The sequence below is a fragment of the Amia ocellicauda genome, chromosome 4 (genome assembly GCF_036373705.1).
Source record: "Amia ocellicauda isolate fAmiCal2 chromosome 4, fAmiCal2.hap1, whole genome shotgun sequence".
NCBI classification, from domain to species: domain Eukaryota; kingdom Metazoa; phylum Chordata; class Actinopteri; order Amiiformes; family Amiidae; genus Amia; species Amia ocellicauda.
Window position 1 is genome coordinate 34,902,585 of NC_089853.1, and position 21,052 is coordinate 34,923,636.

General features: G+C 37.3%; 1 protein-coding gene across 2 annotated transcripts in view; it reads left to right on the forward strand.

Moving 5' to 3' along the window:
- mctp2a (multiple C2 domains, transmembrane 2a) overlaps positions 1-21,052 on the forward strand; it is an 85,298-nt gene continuing 64,246 nt past the window's right edge. Inside the window, exons 1-2 of one of the 2 annotated variants that reach the window (XM_066701977.1) lie at positions 1-254; positions 344-473. The gene's annotated coding sequence lies outside the window, so the exon portion shown is untranslated. The remainder of the gene's footprint in view (positions 255-343; positions 474-21,052) is intronic. The other variant, XM_066701978.1, reaches the window with a different exon arrangement.

The window sequence follows — 21,052 nt, forward strand, 5'->3', positions numbered from 1 at the left end:
CGTGGAGGTTGGACTGTTTGTCTATTTATATTAATGAATAGCTACATTAATTAATTACAAAGTTGATAAAGTGTCCTGAATGAATGTACTACTGTATGGCCAAATTGATGACGAACTACCAAATTGACGGACGAACACTTTTGGCACAAACGGCGCTGCATATCATATCTTGAATACATATAGAGGGATCTCTTAAGCCTTGCCTTGCTATGGTCCAGTTCCCATGTGGGTAAAGACTCAATGCGCATTGGACGGTGAGCTCGCATGTATTTTGTGTCGGCGTACATTTTTACTGCCTCCCCCCCTCCCCCCTTTTAATTCGGTGTTTCTCCCTTTCCACCAGTGGATGAGGAAGTCCGTAGTTACAGCGCCGATCGGTGCAGATGTGTCTTTGCTCTGCTGTCTGCCAAACGTCCCCTGTGCTTTGTGCGGGACTAACGTGCCTCTAGTATGATACCTCCGTCGGCGAACAGGTAAGAGCGACGCAACAGCAGCGCCATATGCGCCGCAAAAGTGTCTCAGCCCGCAAAGCGTCCCGGTTCCAGAGGCGCCGCGCTGCGCAGGTGGTAATACAGTTAATACTGCGCTCCTGGCAGCGGCTGCCAGTCTGGAGACGCTGAGACTCATTGAACTTCACTTTGCAGGAGTTTCCAATACAAACGAATTGGGGGAAATTGATGGCATTTCTGTTTCGCGAGTGGCTGGCGACCATGCAGGGAGCCCGGGCTTGCAAACAGCCAGTACACAGTATGCATGTGTTGGCTACTTTGAGCGCCAGTGCGCCCGGGTGCTGTGGCTGGAGCCCTGCGTGCGGCACCGGGGACGGGCTGGCCGAGCTGCGCTGCTCTCATCCGCGGTGCGCCTTTCTGTGCAAACGAGCTGAATCAGTCCTGTGCCAAGTGCGCTTTTTTCTGGCGAAGTCCTTCATTTATTCTGCTAGTGGAGAGCAGTGGTATCATGAGACATTGGAGTCATTATATATTGTTTTAAGTCATTCACATTTTTCTTGTATTGTTCTTATTATTAGGCCTGTCCAGTTCTTTGGCACAACTGCCCAGGAGCGTGCTTTATAGATTGCGTATTGTTGCGTGCCTTTGTAAGTAATGGGAAAGGATACATTTTGTATGTAGTTTTGAACTTGGAACCAAAAATAAATTGTTCTGCCACTGGGACTGATCTAATCTTTGAGATGCCACAGTCTGCTGCCAAGAGTCATACAGAAACAGTCCTCACTGTTTATGTTGTAATGGTAATGATTTAAACTAGTAAGTCCAACCAATCTCTGAGTTTTAGTCTCTATTATCCTACTGTTAAACATTTCCCCCTTTGTTTGGAACTGGTAGGTACCTACATATTTGTGATTCATTCGCTGTATAAAAATGAGTTGATCCTTAAAAATGTGTTTTGCATTGTGAAGTGTATACTTAAAGTATTGCAAGTTGCTCTTTGTCAAGGGAATAAGGTTAGAGAGCTTCATATAATGTTTCTTTACTTTCACCTTAGTTCTTAATATTGAGAGACCTTTTGTCTTTCTTGTACTGTAATGCGTTATTGAGCTAACGCCTCAGAAAAACTGCAGCTTAAGCTTCAGTTAACTGAACCTTTTCAGACTGAATATCAGTTACCTGGGGCCAGGTTTAAACGTTGACCCAATAGAAAACTACAAACCTGTACTCGGGCACAGCACTCTTTGGTGTTTATTGTTCATAGCGAGTAATGGTCCTTCAAAATGGGACACGAGTCCTTTTGCTTACCTGAGTGGTTTTAGGTCCTGTGAGTGTAGAGTGAATCCCATCATCTTGGAAAGTTCATCGGTGTTTGACATACTTACTATGGAATCAGGATATGAAGGATCATTATTTTTGATTCATAACAACAATAGAAGTGGTTGGTTGTGGCTTTACTGGCTGCTGGAGTAATTTACAATGATTGAGGAATGTGTGTGAGTCAAATTAATCATGTAGATTAATTCCATAATAATCAAGGCTACAAGAATGATAAAACAATGTATTTAATCAAGACCGTGAAATGCAGTCAAGGCCAATGGAGGCCCTGTCCCCTGGACTGGAGGTGTGAACTATCCTAGAAGTGGAATCAATAATACGAGAGAGGCTGTGAATTGGTATCTGACCTTGACATTCAGATGCTCTTGATGATATGGTAGCATTTGAATAAGGATGGTCTGTCATTTTTAGGGTACCACCCAACAGGGTGTAATTGGGTGGAGAAATATTAACAAGATCAAATGGAACAGTATAAACTGTGATCAGTCGTAAGTGCAATTTGAGGAGAATGTTCATCCTGAAGACGTTCCTATCCTCTGATGCACCGCTGTAGAGAGGCTGTGCTCACATGCTGTGCCACTAGGTTCAGGTAAACAAGTCATTCTACTACTGGAAATGCTGGTGGCTCCTTTTCCATCTAATGCAGTTGTTACTATACATGTTATATCTGTATCCTGGAATAAATAATGTTAAGTGAAGTTATGTTTTTTAGTGCGATTATACGATCACATTTTCCTGAGAAGTAACTGCTGTGTATGTTGTAGCTCACCGTCTAGCCTAGTGGTTCTCAACCCCGGTCCTGGAGGACCCTTTACCCTGCTGGTTTTTGTTCCAACCAAGCTCTCATTTACTTAATTGAACCATAGAAATAATGACATCACTTTGTATTACTAAAATGTTTAATTAGCTTTTGATTTATTTAAACATATCACCAAAACAGTTAGTATGAAAAGCGAGTCTGAAGTGATATTTTAATTTCCAGAGGGCTTTGCATGAAGTTCCACATAAAATGTGAATTCTCAAATTGAGAAAATTTAGAAACCCAGGGTTATATGAATGTTAATGTTAAATGGTTAATATACAGAAAATAGTGCAGACAATGTGGGGAAGTGATAAAAAGCTTAATGAAGTGATCCATGGCAATAGACCATGACAAAACACAGGGTTTCTGTCAAGGGAAGTACGTTTATATTTATGTAATGCTTTTGAAAATGACAAATTTGGAAAACTGTATTAACTTTTGAACTGTAGTCACCACTTTATAAAGTTAATATTGCTGGCCTCAAAAGGGTCCACAGAAGAGCAAACAGGATAGCTCCTGGACTCAAGGGAATATCATATACACAGAACATGAAGGAAAATCATCGTTTTTGTTTTTGAACAGAGGAGATTGAACAAAATCCCCTCACAATATTTCAATTCCTCAGTGCTCTTGACAAATGCAATATCAAGGATCACTTATAGAAGTCAATATAATCCATAATAAAAGGAGAACCCAAAGAGAGACGCATTTTGGACTTCTGCTCACTTTTACCTGATTGTTCTGAAAGAAAGCCGAGTATTTTCGTAGCCATCTGCTCATATTAACAAGAATATCTGGGGCAAATTCCACCCTTGGCTGAAGCCTCTTTCACTCATGTGAGCTATTATGCATGTTTGATAGAGATCAGCTTAGTGGGATAATCAGTGCCTCTTGACAGCTTGTGGGAGGCTCAGAACTCCTCTCGTGCAGATGGGATGGAAGTTCTCTGCAGACCCTGAGCTAACTGTAGCTGTGAGCTGTAGCCCAGTGAGTTTACATTGGATTACCGAATGGCAATTGTGGAGGGCATGGTGGGGGTGTTGGCAGTGGGAGTGAGCATAGTAATCGGCAACCAGCAAACCCATTCATAATCTCTTGTTGTCCTCTCATTTGGCTTCTAAGAAAGGCATTCTGTAGTTTATTTGTTTTCATAAGTTGTGGAATTTGTTTTTTGTCTAAAGGATCTGGTTGGTCTTTTCCCAACCTTACTTTAGTCAAATCTGTGTCATCACGGTCTGGTATGTGCAAAAATGTGCAGACAAAAGCAGTCTGTGGACAGCAGCGTTTGCTTTTGCACTGCAGCATCAATCATGCCAAGGAATTAACAGTAAGCCTTTGCTTTAGACCAAGCTATCCTTGATGGCATTTTCTAATCACCTAATTTGAATTACCCAATCTTTTTTTTCCTCTTAAGTTTTAATCAGACCTTCAAATTGAGGTGTAATCAAGAAGATATGGTAAAAACGCAACACAAATATTTTCTGAAGGCCAACTCTTGTACTCTGTGCAAGGTCAATAAAGAGCCATGAGGACAAACCATTATTTTTGGCTGATGCCAGATGGGGGCTGGCCTTTCTACCATTTCTACCACGATTCAGAGGCCCTTCTATTTAAATATTTTAAATACAGCTTAAACACAGTCTGCTCCAGAGAACACTTCCCTTATTATAAATAAAATATTGTTAAAATGAACAGGAAATGGCTTGTTTTATGTTAGAAAAAAAAAATGTTATTTGTATTTAAAATGCTTTGGTTGCTAATCAAATAAAAATAAAAAATAAACATTGAAAAGCATTACAGTATCACTCAATGCATATGAACATTTAATTTCACTTAACAACCAATGTGCGTTGGTTTCACTTTTTCACTTAGGAAACCAAGCAGAAACACAACCCCCATCATATTAGAAGGCGACTTGTTAGAATAATTCATAATGAGATAAAACAAAAGTTTTCGATATAGCTCTGTGTTCTAAATTACTAATTTAATGATATGTATTATGTATATATTAAATTTGGCATGCGAAGACCCCTGGGGCTGCTGACAGTTGATCCGGATAAGAAATGGCACCTAATATGCTGACTTATAGTATTTTCAGGATAAATATAAAGGAATGCAACAAGGAAGAATATTTTCACAACAAGCAACACAGATTCAGAACAAAACCACAATAAGGTTTTTTTTTTTTTTTTTAAGTTGTGAACAACATGTATTTTCCAGATTTAAATATTTGTATTTAGCATCCTGTTTAGTGTTGCTCACATTAACTTCATGTAAAGCCCCATTCATGCTTCCATTGTTTGCACTAAGATGGCGTGTGAGATGGAAGAAGTGTGTTTGCTGTTTTGTCTCTTTTTCAAAGTGATCGAAATGCAATGGATGTTGTGTTTCAAAATGCAAACCAACAAAAAGTTGTGCTCTCTGTTATAAGTAGTGCACCGATCTTGAAAACTAGAAATAATAAGAGAAACTCGAAGGTTAAGCCCCCCTATTCTGGTTACGACAATTAGCTGACGCACTGCATCAACATGCAAGGACTTGACGCTGAATTTGCCGGCAATCATTTTCCTGCTACATTCACACAGACCTGTTGCCGGCAATTGTTTCGGTGAGAATGGGGTTTAAGATGTTTAAAACAGATTTTTGTTACAGGTTTCATTAGCTTCCCAATACATTTCAGATTAAAAAAAAAAAAAAACTCACAGATTTTATTGGGACTGTATGGAAAGACTAAACAGTCTAAGCAAGCATTTCCAGATTTGTCTTTGTTTACATGTGTTCCATTTAAAATATTATCAAAACATTTTAACTGATCTTCAGGGAACATCATCTTCCCAGTGCTACCCAGGTTACCTAAATATTAAGGTCATCATTTTGTAAGTGTATGTGAGATCAAGTCTCCCAATAAAAGAAAAAAAAAAAAGAAACCTCAAGGAAAAACTGAATTGTCTGAGGAGGAGACGTGTGTGTGCTTACTTGACATGCATGTATGCAGTGTAATTCAATTGGACTATTTGATTAAAGTTAGGACATTTTGTGCATGTACAATAGTGGGCTACATGGAAATTAAAGTTTGAGAGTTTCCACATGCGCATTACAGTATCTTTTTTTTTTTTGTAATCTTAATTTTTGAATAACTTCTGAAAATAGTTTTTGCAAGACCTGATCTATTGTATCAATAAAAGTTAGCAGAATGATTGGTTGATTACCTACAGATACCAGGCTGTCGCTACACTACGATTCTTAGTTTTTTTGAGATTGTCCTGTTATCTGCATTGATACCAGCCAATTGTAAAATGCCAAAAGCTAATTAAAGTGGGAAACATCCAAAAACAAGCAAGACATTGTTTACAAACTACAATTCTAGATCTATATCTTTGTTAATTCTATTGTAAGCATTTAAAATCTCAGTTTAAATGGAATGTAATCAAAGGCTTAAAGACAGTGGATGCTTTCCTGGGAAAGCGGGGAGGTTACTGTGCTGTTGGCAGTGCTGTATTGGTTGGTGCCCAGTTCATTGCATCACACATTGCACTACAAAACAATACATGCTTTGATCTATACTACGTGTTCACTTTTTCATTTATTATTTGGTGTGCTTAGGTACATTTATTTATTACAAACCTTTGGTCTGAGTTGGCACCTATACTTGAAGTCCTTGGTCAATTTGGATTGGCTTATCTATACATTAACGCCACAACCCATATTTACTTTTTGCCCAGGAGGACTAGCATTACGTAGAGAATGACATAGTAGCTGGCACGTGTTGGGGAGAGAATGTGAGCGTACTAGTGAGGGAACTGGAAGACATGACCGAGACGATTATAAAGATAAGAAACCAATTGTTTAAATGGTTTGAACTACATACCAGTGGAAAAAGGATTGAAAAAGAGTTTGTGATCTTGGTAGGTTCAGGTTTGGTGGCATTTTTGCTCTTGAACTTTACATTGGAGAATGTAACCACATACCATAATACATTAATTTTGTACTTTTTCAGTTTTTGCTGCTTACACAGTTTAACATAGAATTTAATATTAATTAAATGAAATCCTAATACTTTTTAAATTTTAAAGAGATTTTGCTCTGCCGTTGAGTCTTCCATTACATTGTTTATTGCAATAATAATTAAAAAAACTATGAATCTGATACATTTGTTTAAAAAATGTTGAAGCATAGGCTGGAATGCTTTGAATTATTTTAATTTTTATTGAAATAATAATGCTGCATTTACATATAAGCAGGACATTTTAGGTAGGCCCAGAGCTTTGCACAAGCTTAATCTGATTCTCCACACAAGAGGCTCAGCTGAAATGGAAAGCATTAAATGCCCTGATAAAGAGTATCATACATTCCAGGTACTGGCATTATCTTTCGATTTTAAATAATGGGGATTGATTTGCATTCTTGCATTTCAAGAAATTCCTATGAATTACTTTCAGGTGTATGTCAGTGTTTGAAAACCACCACGGTACCACAAATGCAACATGAATGAATACACATCATATATCATCTTTGGTTGCTGAGTGAACATTTGCTTAAAGCAGACAGCTCTGTCACAGCACACAGTAATTGATTTGCATAAAGCATGCTTAACTGTGATAGCTTTGAGACCAGTCCTTCAATATACAAGTAGCCTATACTAAGCTAATAGAACTTCAGTTTATTTGTATTCTGAAGTTTGCTGAAATTCTATATAAACCCAAAATGTGTGTATTGTATTATCATTTGCTGTTTATATAGATAATGTTTACATAAACAAGGTATAGATATAAAATTGTAATACCCCTTAGTCTGCTGTTACATTCGTTATTCTAGTCATAAACTGTTAATTGTGGCATATGAATACACTATTTTTAAAGCTGTAAGAGGCTTATGTCTTCAAATGCCTTTTTTATGTTGTTGTTTTGTATGCTATGTGCAGGTGCAGTTCTTGGGTAGTTATTCCATTTGGAGAGATGGTTGAAATGAGGTCCCTTCTACTGTGTGCACAGCTTAAAGGATTACTTGCCAGTGATTTGCTTTGTGTGCCTGCTGTTCCCCTCTTTGTTTTGATCAATTTGCCTGGTTATATTTGCTGTGTTATTTGAATATAGGGGTGGGCTTTATGACGTACAAGAAATATACTAGCTTACTGTTCAGGTCACAGTGTACATGTATTTAAACCCTGATCTCATGGGTTTTTACTCACATACTAAAATTAGGTGTAGTGCTACACAAAATTATCTGGACGATGATGATGATGTCTTCAGGGAGGGATATCGTATTACATTGATTAAGGAGATGATGTTTAAAACTGACAAACCACTCAGTGTTTGTGCTGATTAATTGGATTTGGGGAAACTGATTAATGTAATTCATCTCATATGATCAGGGTTGACGTGTTGGTCCCAAAAACATCAAACGTTTCACCTGATTGTGGAATTAGATCAATAATTCTCATTTGGTACAATATGTGCAATCAAGTGAAACAATCCATACAAGATCTTGCAGGTGTTCATCAATTTGAATTCCATCACCAATGGAATGATGTCAGTCACTGTGGTTATAAGAGATGTTTATGAAGAAAAGGTAACTTTTCTCTGTGTAAGTAACAAAACAATTAGTGTACTGATGCAGTTCCACAGATGTGTTTCATAAAACGTTGGGCACTTGTGTACATTCTGAGTTTCTTAAGAATGCGAGATGGTGCTGTTTTACTGTCTTGCAGTACCCTGACATTAGATTGTTATTAACATGCACTGAACAAGACCGAGCTGTCACAAATAAGACAAAGTGCATGCACACAATAATAGAAACTTGGTAGGAAATCGTAATTTACAGACACATTGAAATTATAGAAATCTGTCATGAAGTGTTACAATAATTTGATAAGTAAATGTAGACAAATTAAGTATGATTAAATTACTCCCTAAATAACAAACAATGTTTCAAGTGTGCTATGTATAGATCCACTTTTTTTTGTTTTACATTTTAAGCAAGTGCTAGTCGGATATATTTCTAAATAATTATGGGGTTCCTTTTTTAATCAGATGGATATACCTTTTATTCATCATTCAGTATTATTAATTTCTGTGCAACCACTATACAGGAACTTGAAGCATTTGAAATGGACTGTGTCACACCGTCATAGCAGATAAAAAGGCTAGTCTTGTTCCTGTCAGGGATTTTCCCTGGCAGAAAAATATTATGTGAGTTTCCCATTCTGTAGTAGTACAATACATTTCAGGGTTTATGAGCATTTAGCTGCTAACTTTTAACTGATGATTACAGTTCAAACCAAATTTCTCCAAAACTCAACCTATTTCTGTGCATTTTGTGTTATATTTTTCTTAGCAGAATGTAATGATATAGATCACATTATTTTTTACATACACTTATGCATTTAAATAGCTTTTTATTCTGGTGCAGGTAAAGTACCTTGCTCAACGGTACAGCAGCAGCATCCCACACCTGGGTTAGAACACACAACCCCCCACTCAAGAGCCCACAGCCCTGACCACTGCTCATAACTGCTGCCCTTTCTGTTGCTCCTAGTAAACTTAACAAGTCCTAGATTTCCAGGGCGTGTTATTAATTGATTTACTGAAGTCTCTGGGTTCTTAAATATGGAATGGCTCAAAGAATCTTATTCTTATCCCTGGCATTTCCACCATGAACATACTTTGTCAGGAAAATGAAGCACTGGACTGTAAAATAATATTTTAAGTAAATTAAGCTTCATTGCACTTTTAAGTAACTTGAACTACTACTACTCAGCCTCCCAGATTATTTCTGGGCCTTGCCATATTAAAAGACCGCTGTAGGTTTGGTTCCTATAGGTTTCTATGGATAAGCATTACCGATAACCTAAAATGGAATACTGTGAAAATGGATCAACTGTAGCTCTTCTTTCTCGATTGGCTAAAATGTTTTGGTGGACATCAGAATTTTATGATTTGAAAGAGTTTGGTAATGCCTTGCAGACTGAAAAAAAAAACATGTGCAGTAGGTTGTCAATTCAGCATCCAGAGTTAAAGGTTTTAGTTTTTTCATCTCCGGCTACTCTCTTTGGGAAACTGACTCGCAGGAAGGCAAAATCCAACACTGACCATCAGTCATACCCTGGTTATTATTTGTTACCAAGTAGTAGGCGGTGTACATCAATTAGTTTCATAAACAGTTTGCCGTGTTTCCTTTTGTCGTGGGAGTCCTGGCAGATTAGTGTTTGATAAATGGTTGTGCTTGTGCACTTGCTTGTATCGTATGGCGTTTGCAACACCAGGATACATTTCCGGTTCAGTTTGTGTCATTGCCTCATATAGGATCTATTTATCTGTCTTCACACTATACAACACAACACCAGCCACAAAATAGAGCCAACACAAACCTAAAAGTGTTGAATAAATGCAGAGATATGTTGATGGTTTTAAAGCATTTGGGAGTTCTCATTTATTTTTGGATTTTGTCTTGTCTGTCTTGCGATTGTTGGTATGTTGCTTTCATATAGGAAAAAAGTAAAGGACTGTACTCAGAAAAAGTAAAACAAAAAGTGATATTTTTTTTTATCTGGATTAATTTAATTCAATGTAAAGCTCAAAAAGCAAACCATTAATCCAAATTGTTTTCATTTGTTTGCTTTATTTTATAAACCTATTGTGCCTAAGAGGAAATACTTCCTTAAAGCCTTTGCTATTTCTTTAGTTTTCTTCAATGACCTTTACTTTGGCTCGGTTAAACGTTTATTATTTATTTATTTATATCGCTTCGATTTTGATACCGCATATCAGGTACTTTGTGTTCAGTCTTATACAGCTCTGGAAAAAATTGAGACCACTGCAAAATGATCCGTTTCTCTAAGTTTACTATTTATAGGTATGTGTTTGGGTAAAATTAATATTTTTGTTTTATTCTATGAACTACTGACAACATTTCTCCCAAATTCCAAATACAAATATTGTATTTTAGAGCGTTTATTTTCAGAAAATGACAGCTGGTCAAAATTACAAAAAAAGATGCAGTGTTGTCAGACCTCGAATAATGCAAAGAAAATAAGTTAATATTCATTTTTAAACACAATATTAATGTTTTAACTTAGGAAGAGTTCAGAAATCAATATTTGCTGGGATTTTCAATCACCGCTTTCATGCGTCTTGGCATGCTCTCCACCAGTCTTTCACATTGATGTTGGGTGACAAAAATTCAAGCAGCTCAGCTTTGTTTGATGACTTGTGACCATCTGTCTTCCTCTTGATCACAGTCCAGAGGTCTGGAGATTGGGCTGGCCATGACAGAGTCTTGATCTGGTGGTCCTCCATCCACACATTGATTCTGTGTGGCATGGAGCATTGTCCTGCTGGAAAAAACAATCATCAGAGTTGGGTAACAATGTCAGAGCAGAAGGAAGCAAGTTTTCTTCCAGGACAACCTTGTACGTGGCTTGATTCATACGACCTTCACAAAGACAAATCTGCCCGATTCTAGCCTTGCTGAAGCACCCCCAGATCATCACCGATCCTCCACCAAATGTCACAGTGGGTGCGAGACACTGTGGCTTGTAGGCCTCTCCAGGTCTCCGTCTAACCATTAGACGTCCAGGTGTTGGGCAGAGCTGAAAATTGGACTCGTCAGAGAAGATGACCTTACTCCAGTCCTCTATGGTCCAATCCTTATGGTCTTTTGCAAACCTCAGCCTGGCTCTTCTTTGCTTCTCATTGATGAAGGGCTTTTTTCTAGCTTTGCATGACTTCAGCCCTGCCCCTAGGAGTCTGTTTCGAACCGTCCTCGCCATGCACTTCACCTCAGTTGCCGTTTGCCATTCTTTCTGTAGGTCACTTGATGTCATCCTATGGTTGTTGAGTGACATGCAAAAGAGTTGGCGGTCATTGCGGTCAGTGGAGAGTCGTTTTTGCCCTCTGCCGGTCTGTAGCTTTGTTGTTCCCAATGTCTGCTGCTTGACCTTGTTCTTATGAACCGCCGTCTTTGAAATTTTAAGGTTGGAAGCAACTCGACACTCACTGTATCCCTCTGCCAGTAAAGCCAGAATTGAATCCTTATTTTCCTCACTCAAAACTGTCCTTTTCAACTCTTTTGGCATAGTCAATAGTTATTTTTTGATTCCAATTACTTTTGAGGTACTAATAGCACTGTTTTTGCCATCCAGCTGGTCCTCTTGCAAGAGGATAGTGATGACCACAGCAGTGTTTTTTATAGTTTTCCTTGTTAAATAAGATTTGGTTCAGGTGATCACCTAATCAGTACCTCATTCAGTAGAATGAGCTGTGCCTGTGTTGGTATTCAACAGACATTGGAATGGAATGGCTGCCATACATGTAGAGATGCTGATTTTAAAACAATTTCCAGTGGTCTCTTAATTTTTTCCAGAGCTGTACATTTGGTGGAACACTGCTTTGAAATGGCTATTGACCATATTACCCAAGTTATTTTTCTCTTATCCTTTTGGAGCATACAAACCTACATTCCCTGCTCCCTGGGCCCAAACATGTACTGACGTACTGACGTACTGGTATGTTTTGAACTTGAATTAGTGACCATGCACAGTTCTGTGGTGAAGCTGTACTGTTACCATGGGGTACTGTAAAAATGTGTTAGTATCTGCTGGCCTCTGTTATTATGTTATTTTATTTTTATTTTTTGTTTAACGAAATTACATATTTTAATTGAATAGGAAACGCAACCTTCAAAATGTCTACATACTGGTGAAAATGTATGCTGTTGTCAATTAAGGATGAGAGAATGAAAATACTAACTTCAGTAGTGTTATCCACTGATGGGCTTTTATAATCTTTTTCTACTTTACTGGGTAACTGAATGGATCTAAACTGACCTTAACACTTCATAATGTATTATATCTTCCATTTGTTAGGAACAAACTAACAGAACATTTCACTGAATTTCCTTTAAATAAGCTACAGTGGGTGTGGGTCATAATTACCTTTACAAAAAAATAATTAACCCTGCACACCTCATATTAGAATTTCCAGCAGGTCTGAACATGTAGGAGTTTTTAGATTGCCAAGAAAGGGTTTAATTAATGAGGGAATTTCATAAGAGAGCCTGGCGATTTTAAAGCGCTTAATGGATAACAGGACTAGTTACAGATCAGATCGGTTTTCTTTCTGCATGTACAGGTTTGTTTTGCTTCATCTTTGTTTCTGTTCAACATTTACGGTCTTCTTTTGTCTATCGTCAGTAGATGCACTAGTATATATACCAAAAATAGATGTAATTTTGAAGGGCAATGCAGCAACTGTTCACTGTAGGATACTGATTTTTTTTTAATTAATGTAGAAATTAGTAGTATCAATTTAAGTTATTGCAAAATGAATCTTATCAAAATCTTTTTTACACATACAAAATGCATAGAAAAGTTTTAGGCATTTATATATATATATATATATATATATATATATATATATATATATATATATATATATATATATATAAAATATATATTTGTATTACTTTTTATAGAAATCATAACCTATAAGGGTGTCTGCCAATAAATAAATAAAATGAATAATAATATTTGACATCTAATTCCTTTGAGTAGGTGGGGACTTCTACCACACTGACCGCTTCTTGCCAGCAGTGACCTGTTGTGGGGAAAAAACTGTACAATTATTATGAAATGAAATGGTTGGTGAGGGAGTAATACATTTCACTGACAATAATTTCACTTGTACTGCTTCCAAATGAGGAAGGAGGAAGACAAAAAGTCCAGACAGTTACTTGGCAGTGTGATGGAGGTGTGTGGAGCTCCAACCCTGCGGTTTGTTTTCTGCTTCCCTCATCATTTGAGGTTTTCAACATATTCTTTCTTATAAATACAAAGCTGAGGAAATTTGGAAATGCCAAACCTTTTGTATGAAAGGTTAGCCAAAGTGAATTTGTTTTTAACAGTGTGAGCCCTAGGATTATGGTGTCCAGAAGTCAACATGTATATGGATATGACGTGCATCTTGGACACTATACCACTTCATTGGTGGGACACCTTTTCTATGCACTACAATGCAATACATTCCACTTTCATTTTTAAGAAAGGAGTGCTGCTTACGGCAAGTATGGTCATGTGCTGTTCAGCGACAGCTCATATAAAGCCAGTTCAAACTGGTATGTTCAATTTAATTTTAACTTGACTTGGAAGTAGCAGTGCCTTAAGTTACCTCACAGCATTTATGCCTCAGGGTTACCAGCCAGTTAGAATGCTGAGAGCTCTAAATGAAACTACTAAACTGTAGACAAAAAATGTTGTATGTCAAAAGCAACCCCTTTGAATGACTTCTAAATTTTACAGCCTAGGAGCAGTAATGTGTTATGCATGATGAATGCAAATAGCATCCTGGCTCTGTTCTGTATTAGAAGTAATGCCAGTATTGTAATCCCCTCTGTAAAATCCCACAATCAGCAGGTGTCAAAAGCAACAGATAAGACTTGGCAAAACTGGAAAAGGCTCTCAATAGACTGGTGTTTGTGCTGTGACACCAGTGCTAACCAGGCTGAAATGTATGTTTATCTAATAATCCATCCATTCAAACACAGCTGTTGTCAAAGTAACCCTAGTTATGAACGAGACTATCCATGGTCCTGCCACTTCCACTGCATGATGGTTTGGATTGAAGCCTTTCTTTAGCAGCTAGGAGTGATATGAGGTATGAGGAAGACCCGAAGGACACTGTAGCCCCCTGTAAGTTGACATCTTGGAAATTAAAACAATGTACTTCGAAAATAGAAGTTTAAATCTTGTGGTGATGGGAACATTGGAAAGAAAAATCTCATTATATCAAATTAAATAGTTGGAGCAACAAGTGGGAATGTATATTGTTAGGCCAAATACAAACCTGCAGGTTTCAAACCAATATGGCCTTTCCAAATAGAATAACATCAAAATAGTCATATTTGATCACACACAAAAATATATATAGAGAAAAAGTCCTACATAAAGAACAGTATTTAATGGCAGGTTTGCATTAGGCAAACAAATAATTGATTTGGTCCTAATCCTAAATAAGATGATTCTGTTGCAATCATGTTATTTACACTGAGCATCACTGTCAACAGTTCCTCACTTTCTGCTAAACCCTGAAGAAGCAGATCCCACCCCGACATGATTTTAAACCTGCTGGTGGAGCATTGATACTTAAACACTGAATGTAATGTTCCCTTCTTTGTGTTACATGCAAGTTTCTATAATCATCACAATTTCATGTTGTAACGCAACAAATGTGTATTGATTTTACTTTTGGTGGTTCTATAATAAGTAGTAATTTGGGATGGCAGGGTTATTGTAAAAAATAAACAGAAAAACAAACCAATATAATTCAGTACACAATTGGAATCTTTTTTTTAAGATTGAGTTTTGATATGTCATTTGTACAAGATTCATAGCTAAACCTTAAATACATGCATTATCTGTACAATAATCTGTACAGCAGTACAATACAACAACTGTGGGAATTCTTTAAAAGCCAGTGTGTGTCCCTGTAAGCAATTGGATATGATTCATTGGCATGAATAAGAATAAGAATCAGAGTAAGAGCACCTCTGCAGATTATTGTCAGTACTAATGAACATTGGGCTGCTTTTATTAAGAAGCCTGCACCTCGTTGTTGCTAGTTAAGCACTTAATTATTTACCAATTCCAGTCATCCATTGTTTTGTAGTGTATATTTACCCTCCATCAGAGTACATTGTGCAATTGTGTTGTGCCATTTAGACTTCCAATGGACTAGTGCAGATTCCAGTGCATGAATTCTACAAGTATAAAGAAACACTTGCCACTGTTCCTGGTTTTACATCTTTACAAGCCTCAAATAGCTGTGGTTTAGTACAGACATTTGCAAACTTCAGTTGTGTAATTTCACCTGGTGCTGTTTTTCCTGCTGTGGTTTTACTAACTTTTTCACCTTTTTTGCCATTTGTGCAGTATCAGTGACACTTCCTTATTATCCATTGCACAACAATCCATTTAGGATCTTCACAGGTAAGAGAATGGGAAATGGAAAACATAGCAGCCTACCCTCCCAAAAAAATGAACGTGCAAAAAGCCTTCCCAAATTATGTATTGATCCATTTATTCTTTATGTATGTATGTACAGTACTGTGCAAAAGGTTTAGGCAGGTGTGGAAAAAATCTATAAAGTAAGAATGCTTTCAAAAATAGACCTAAGGAGGAATAAAACTGGGTGAGGAACAGCCAAACTCAGCTAACAAGGTGAGTTTGCTGAAGACAGTTTACTGTCAAAAGTCATACACCATGGCAAGATTGAGCACAGCAACAAGACACAAGGTAGTTATACTGCATTAGCAAGATCTCTCCCAGGCAGAAATTTTCAAGGCAGACAGGGGTTTCCAGATGTGCTGTCCAAGCTCTTTTGGAGAAGAAACCGTGAAATGGGCAACGTTGAGGAACATAGACCCAGTGGTCGGCCAAGGAAATTTACTGCAGATGAAAAATGCATAATGCTTACTTCCCTTCGCAATCAGAAGATGTCCAGCAGTGCCATCAGCTCAGAATTGGCAGAAAACAGTGGGACACTGGTACACCCATCTACTGTCCGGAGAAGTCTGATCAGAAGTGGCCTTATGGAATACTTGCGGCCAAAAAGCCATACCTCTGACGTGGCAACAAGGTCAAGCGACTCAACTATGCATGAAAACACAGGAACTGAGGTGCAGAAAAATGGCAGCAGGTGCTCTGGACTGATGAGTCAAATTTTGACTGCAAATGGAGTTGGGATTTGGTCAGACTGAATGGTCTCCTCAATGCTGAGAAGTACAGGCAGATACTTATTCATCATGCAATACCATCAGGAAGGCATCTGATTGGCCCCAAATTTATTCTGCAAACATACAGTGAATGTCATTAAGAACTATCTTCAGCGTAAAGAAGAACAAGGATTCCTGGAAGTGATGGTATGGCCCCCAGAGAGCCCTGATCTCAACATCATCCAGTCTGTCTGGGATCACATGAAGAGAGAGAAGCAACTGAGGCTGCCTAAATCCACAGAACTGTGGTTAGTTCTCCAAGATGTTTGGGCCAACCTACCTGCCGAGTTCCTTAAAAACTGTGTGCAAGTGAACCTAGAAGAATTGATGCTGTTTTGAAGGCAAAAGGGTGGTCACACCAAATATGGATTTGATTTTAGATTTGTCTTCTGTTTGCATTTAGCATACCTTTGCATTTAGTTAATTGATAAATATAATTTATTAACATGTCTATTTTTGAAAGCATTCTTACAGCATCTTTTCACACCTGCCTAAAACTTTTGCACAGTACTGTATGTATGTATTTGTTTTTGGCCAAGGTAATTGTTGACGATAAACGAGAATAGTCAAAATAATGCAAATATTAAATGTTTATTTTGTGTGTGGAAAACTATAGGTGATATTTGTTCTAAGTGTTAACACAGTTTGTGGTGAGCTGTTTTTCTCTATCTGTATATCTATATCTAGAATCCTTTCAGCTGTCAATATGAGAACAATATTTTAAGACTGAGAGAGATTGCTCTCAGTTTGATTCTCTTGAATTCTCAAAACTTGAGTAATACACTGCATCTAATATAATAAGAGAGTTGTCACAATCTGGAACAAATTCCCCAGAAAACATTTGAAAACAGACTGTATAGTATCCTTGGATCACTTAGTTATTAATGGACAACAAACGAGCACGATGGGTCGAATGGCCTCCTCTCGTTTGTACACTTGTTCTTATGAGAGCCACTCATTCTTATTGAGTACAGTAGGTGTCACAGTATATTTTTGTTGTATATGAGTAGCAACAAATAACCTGATGCTATTGACAAAAAAGAAATTACACAAAATAAACCTTTCAGATCATCTTGGTTCTTTGATTGCTAATCGCTAAATGATCCCTGAATTTCATCTAGGCATTTCTTGTATTCAGTTGAGTCTGCGAACAGCAACTTGTCTTGGTAGTGTGTTGCAGACTGCCAAGACTGCATATGTGAAGAGGACGCCTGCAGCATTAAGTGCAAAATACAACTACTCCATTTGTCACTTTGGATGTTGAGTATAAAGTGGTCATTCAGGATGAGGATGTTGAAAACTTGAATCAAATACCTTCCTCCTAGGTTTAAACCAAAGTAATTTCAGTATCTTTAATCTGTCTGTATAAGCCATTGCTTACAGACCAATAATTATACTGCTTACTGTCCTTTGAACTCTTTCTGGGGCAGTAAGTCTTTCTTGTGCATCATATAATTTTATGACAACTTTGATTTTAAATCCTTTGCTGTTAGTTGTGTATCCAAGCCTCCTGTTGGCCTTTTTCTTCAATGTTTCCCTACATTGTCTAGATTAGAACAATGATGAATCGCCAGAAGAAGCCTTAATTCTTCTAAATTGTCCAGATCCTCTTAAACCATGTAATATGAAATGTTTCTCATCAAAGTGCTTATGGGTATTGATTGTGGTATATGGCAAGGTCAGGAGGTACAAATATTATTGTAGGGGAAACGGGAGAGAGTGATTACAGATTAACACTGTAAATGTAACTGTTAGTGACAGTTTTTTTGTTTAGTTGGATCTAGGATAGAGAATAAAATGGAGAAGAAAAGTCTGCCATCCAACTTATGTTCTACAGAAAGATTTAAAATGTACTTAACTTCTTTCACCTATGATTTTGTCATTTCACAAAGCAGGGTCCACATCTTGCCTTTATCATAAACCCCTTAAGTAAATATTCTTCTTCATGCTCAATACAATTAACAGTCTGTGGGGGGGAAAAAAGGAAGTGGAAGGGACATCACAGTTTATTTGTTCTTGTATCCCTTGTTACTTGTGCATTTTTTTCTAGGCCTGGAGCTTTTTTATCCAAATGGTTTTTGCAGGTAAAACAGGTAATTTTCAAGTAGGTTCAAGCTAGGCTGTCGGCCGACATTACTTTGGCTCGCAAATCTCGTTTCATTTCCTGGGAATGGATTGTTCACGGTTTATTAGTTGCATTTGAACAACATAAATTTCTTTCCTCATATATTCCCTGGCAATGTGTTAGTGATTTTGGTTTAGTGGTTTATTGTCTGGCAGGTAGTAACAAGGAACTAGGACTAGAATCCTGTTGGTACAATGCAGTGTAAAATTGTTTTTGTTTTTTAAACTCGTAATCGGAAGCACGATTGGATTTATTCCACTGTAAAATACAAATAACTTTCCTTTGTGGCTTCCAACTGCACACCTTAAAAAATATTTAATAGTTCATGCTTTGTTTGATATGCCAAGTCAGTCAAAGTATTGTCACTTTTGTCCAAAGTGCCACACCTGTATTTAGGTCTGCCAGTGATTGTATATTAACCTTAGCAAGATGGTTCAGCTCTAAAGAAAGAGTGCATTTTATTATGAGTACTAATCTTCCAGTGCATGACCTTGATCCGTGTACACATGAGCATTAAGTTCTATTCCAAAGCTGTTTTTTATTTTTTAAAAGCAAGACCCTTATGTTCTCTTGAATCTCCCTTAATAATTTACCGGTACTACTTCCAGCGCAACATTTACCAACATTTGATCCGTGATTGCTATTGTTCCTCTGCTGGTGAATCATCCTCGTGTTCTAAACATTGCATACGTTTTTTTTTTTTTTTTTTTTTGGCAAAATACAACAATTGAATGTAAATGGTTTTGTTAAATCCCCTGTTACTGGCATTACATATTTTTCCAGTGTGAAGTAGTATTCATGTGAGTTACAAGTAACCGTTTAGGTCCTATGGGGAAGCAAAATGTACAAAATGTATAAAATGTTATTTGTTTAGAATCCTAAATACGCCTTCACTTTAAATTATGAACAGCCTGACCGTAAACACAACAGAACTAGCCTTAACGTACACTGTACTCAGTTGAACCATGCTGTACCTTTGTGCTTGGTACTTAAACTGCTTTTCAGCCTGACAGTGTGTTATTAGGTGGTGCTGAGAGAAAAGTCACTATACAAAATGCACAGATTGGTAGATGTATTGGCCAGCTAAAATCCTAAGATGTGAGGTAAGCACAGGAGTGACAGAAGAGATGTGGTGCAGTGTTTACCTGTGAATATCAAGCTCCAAATGCATGTATTTACATGTATAGTGGAATACCCAAACAACATTTTGTAATGTAAATTTCTCGTAGGTATTTGTTTATATGCGTTAAATAGAGGAACCTTAAACTACCGCTCTATTACCAAGTTCATGACCTTAATTGACAATTGACTGTCTTGGTCATAGATATGTTGGTTCATGGTCAATAATGCTAATTTAATTTGATGTGGTTCAGCCCGTATTTCTTTACATTAGTCGATTTAGAATCTCATATTCTTTGTACTTAGCTCTTCTGTGTATTCTGCGCTTTTCTCTTCAATCCTTTACAAAATAAATTGAATGAATAGACTTCTCTGTCTGCTGGTGTTTACTGACAGTTCAGATTATTTTCTTCATATCCTGGATCCTGTTCAAATAGAACAGACAAAAGCCAGAACTGTGGCTGTTGGAAGCTTGTGACTCGTTGTCGCTTTTTTTCCTAATTTAACAAAATGTTCTGAAACAACCTGAAGCAAATGTTTGTAAGCATTGCTTTTGATTTAGAGACAGAAGCTGACAGGATCTGATGCTGTCATTAACACTTGATTTGAGGTTCACTCAGACACTTATTTCAGTCTGTGTGGAAAAAACAGGATTAGTAACATTCCCCTTACTTTGTGCTTCTTTTGTGGGATGCTTTTAGGAGTGGTCCTTGCGTTTTCAACTTCATTACCATAACCTGTTCAATGAATTAAGGAATTAATCAAATTAATTGTAAAGCAGCTTTCTTTTGAGGCATCCCATAATGATTTGTAATAACAAATTAATGTTCAGGATTCCCGCAGGATCCATGGTAAGTTAAACCAGTTAATAAGTAAAGGAATACAGACAGGTTAAAGTGTTCAAATTAATCAATTGAAAAAATGTAATCCTGCAGTAGTTAAGTATTTTACTTTAAAGTTGCTTAAGCGCGGACAGTGCAAACAAATGTTAGTTCTACTTGAGGTTTGTTATTTGATAACAGAAGGGTCCTTTGTATGTTTTGCTCAATGTGAAGTTGGTGAAAACTTATCTTTCCCATAGATTTGTGTATGTAGCTCTTTCTTAAACAGCACTGTAGCTCTGCCACAGTAAAACTGTGTTTTAAGGTTAGACAGATTTAATACATTTTTTGGTTTTCTGTGTAATTTATTTGAATGGCAATAACCCATGTTTAATTTACTGGCTCATATTTTAAAAACACATTCCTAGGTTGTGGTTACAACAGTGGGTTGTCATCTCAAACCCAGTTTCTTGTAGACGTGGTAAAGACACCAAATTTCCCAAATTGAAGAATCCCAAGCTGTGTTTCCTGAAACACTAGGTTTCGGACTCTCCACTGCCTTTCACATTGTAAATACAAAGTCTTATTAGCACACCTATACAAGATTAGACTGAAGCTTGTCACTGGTAATACCATG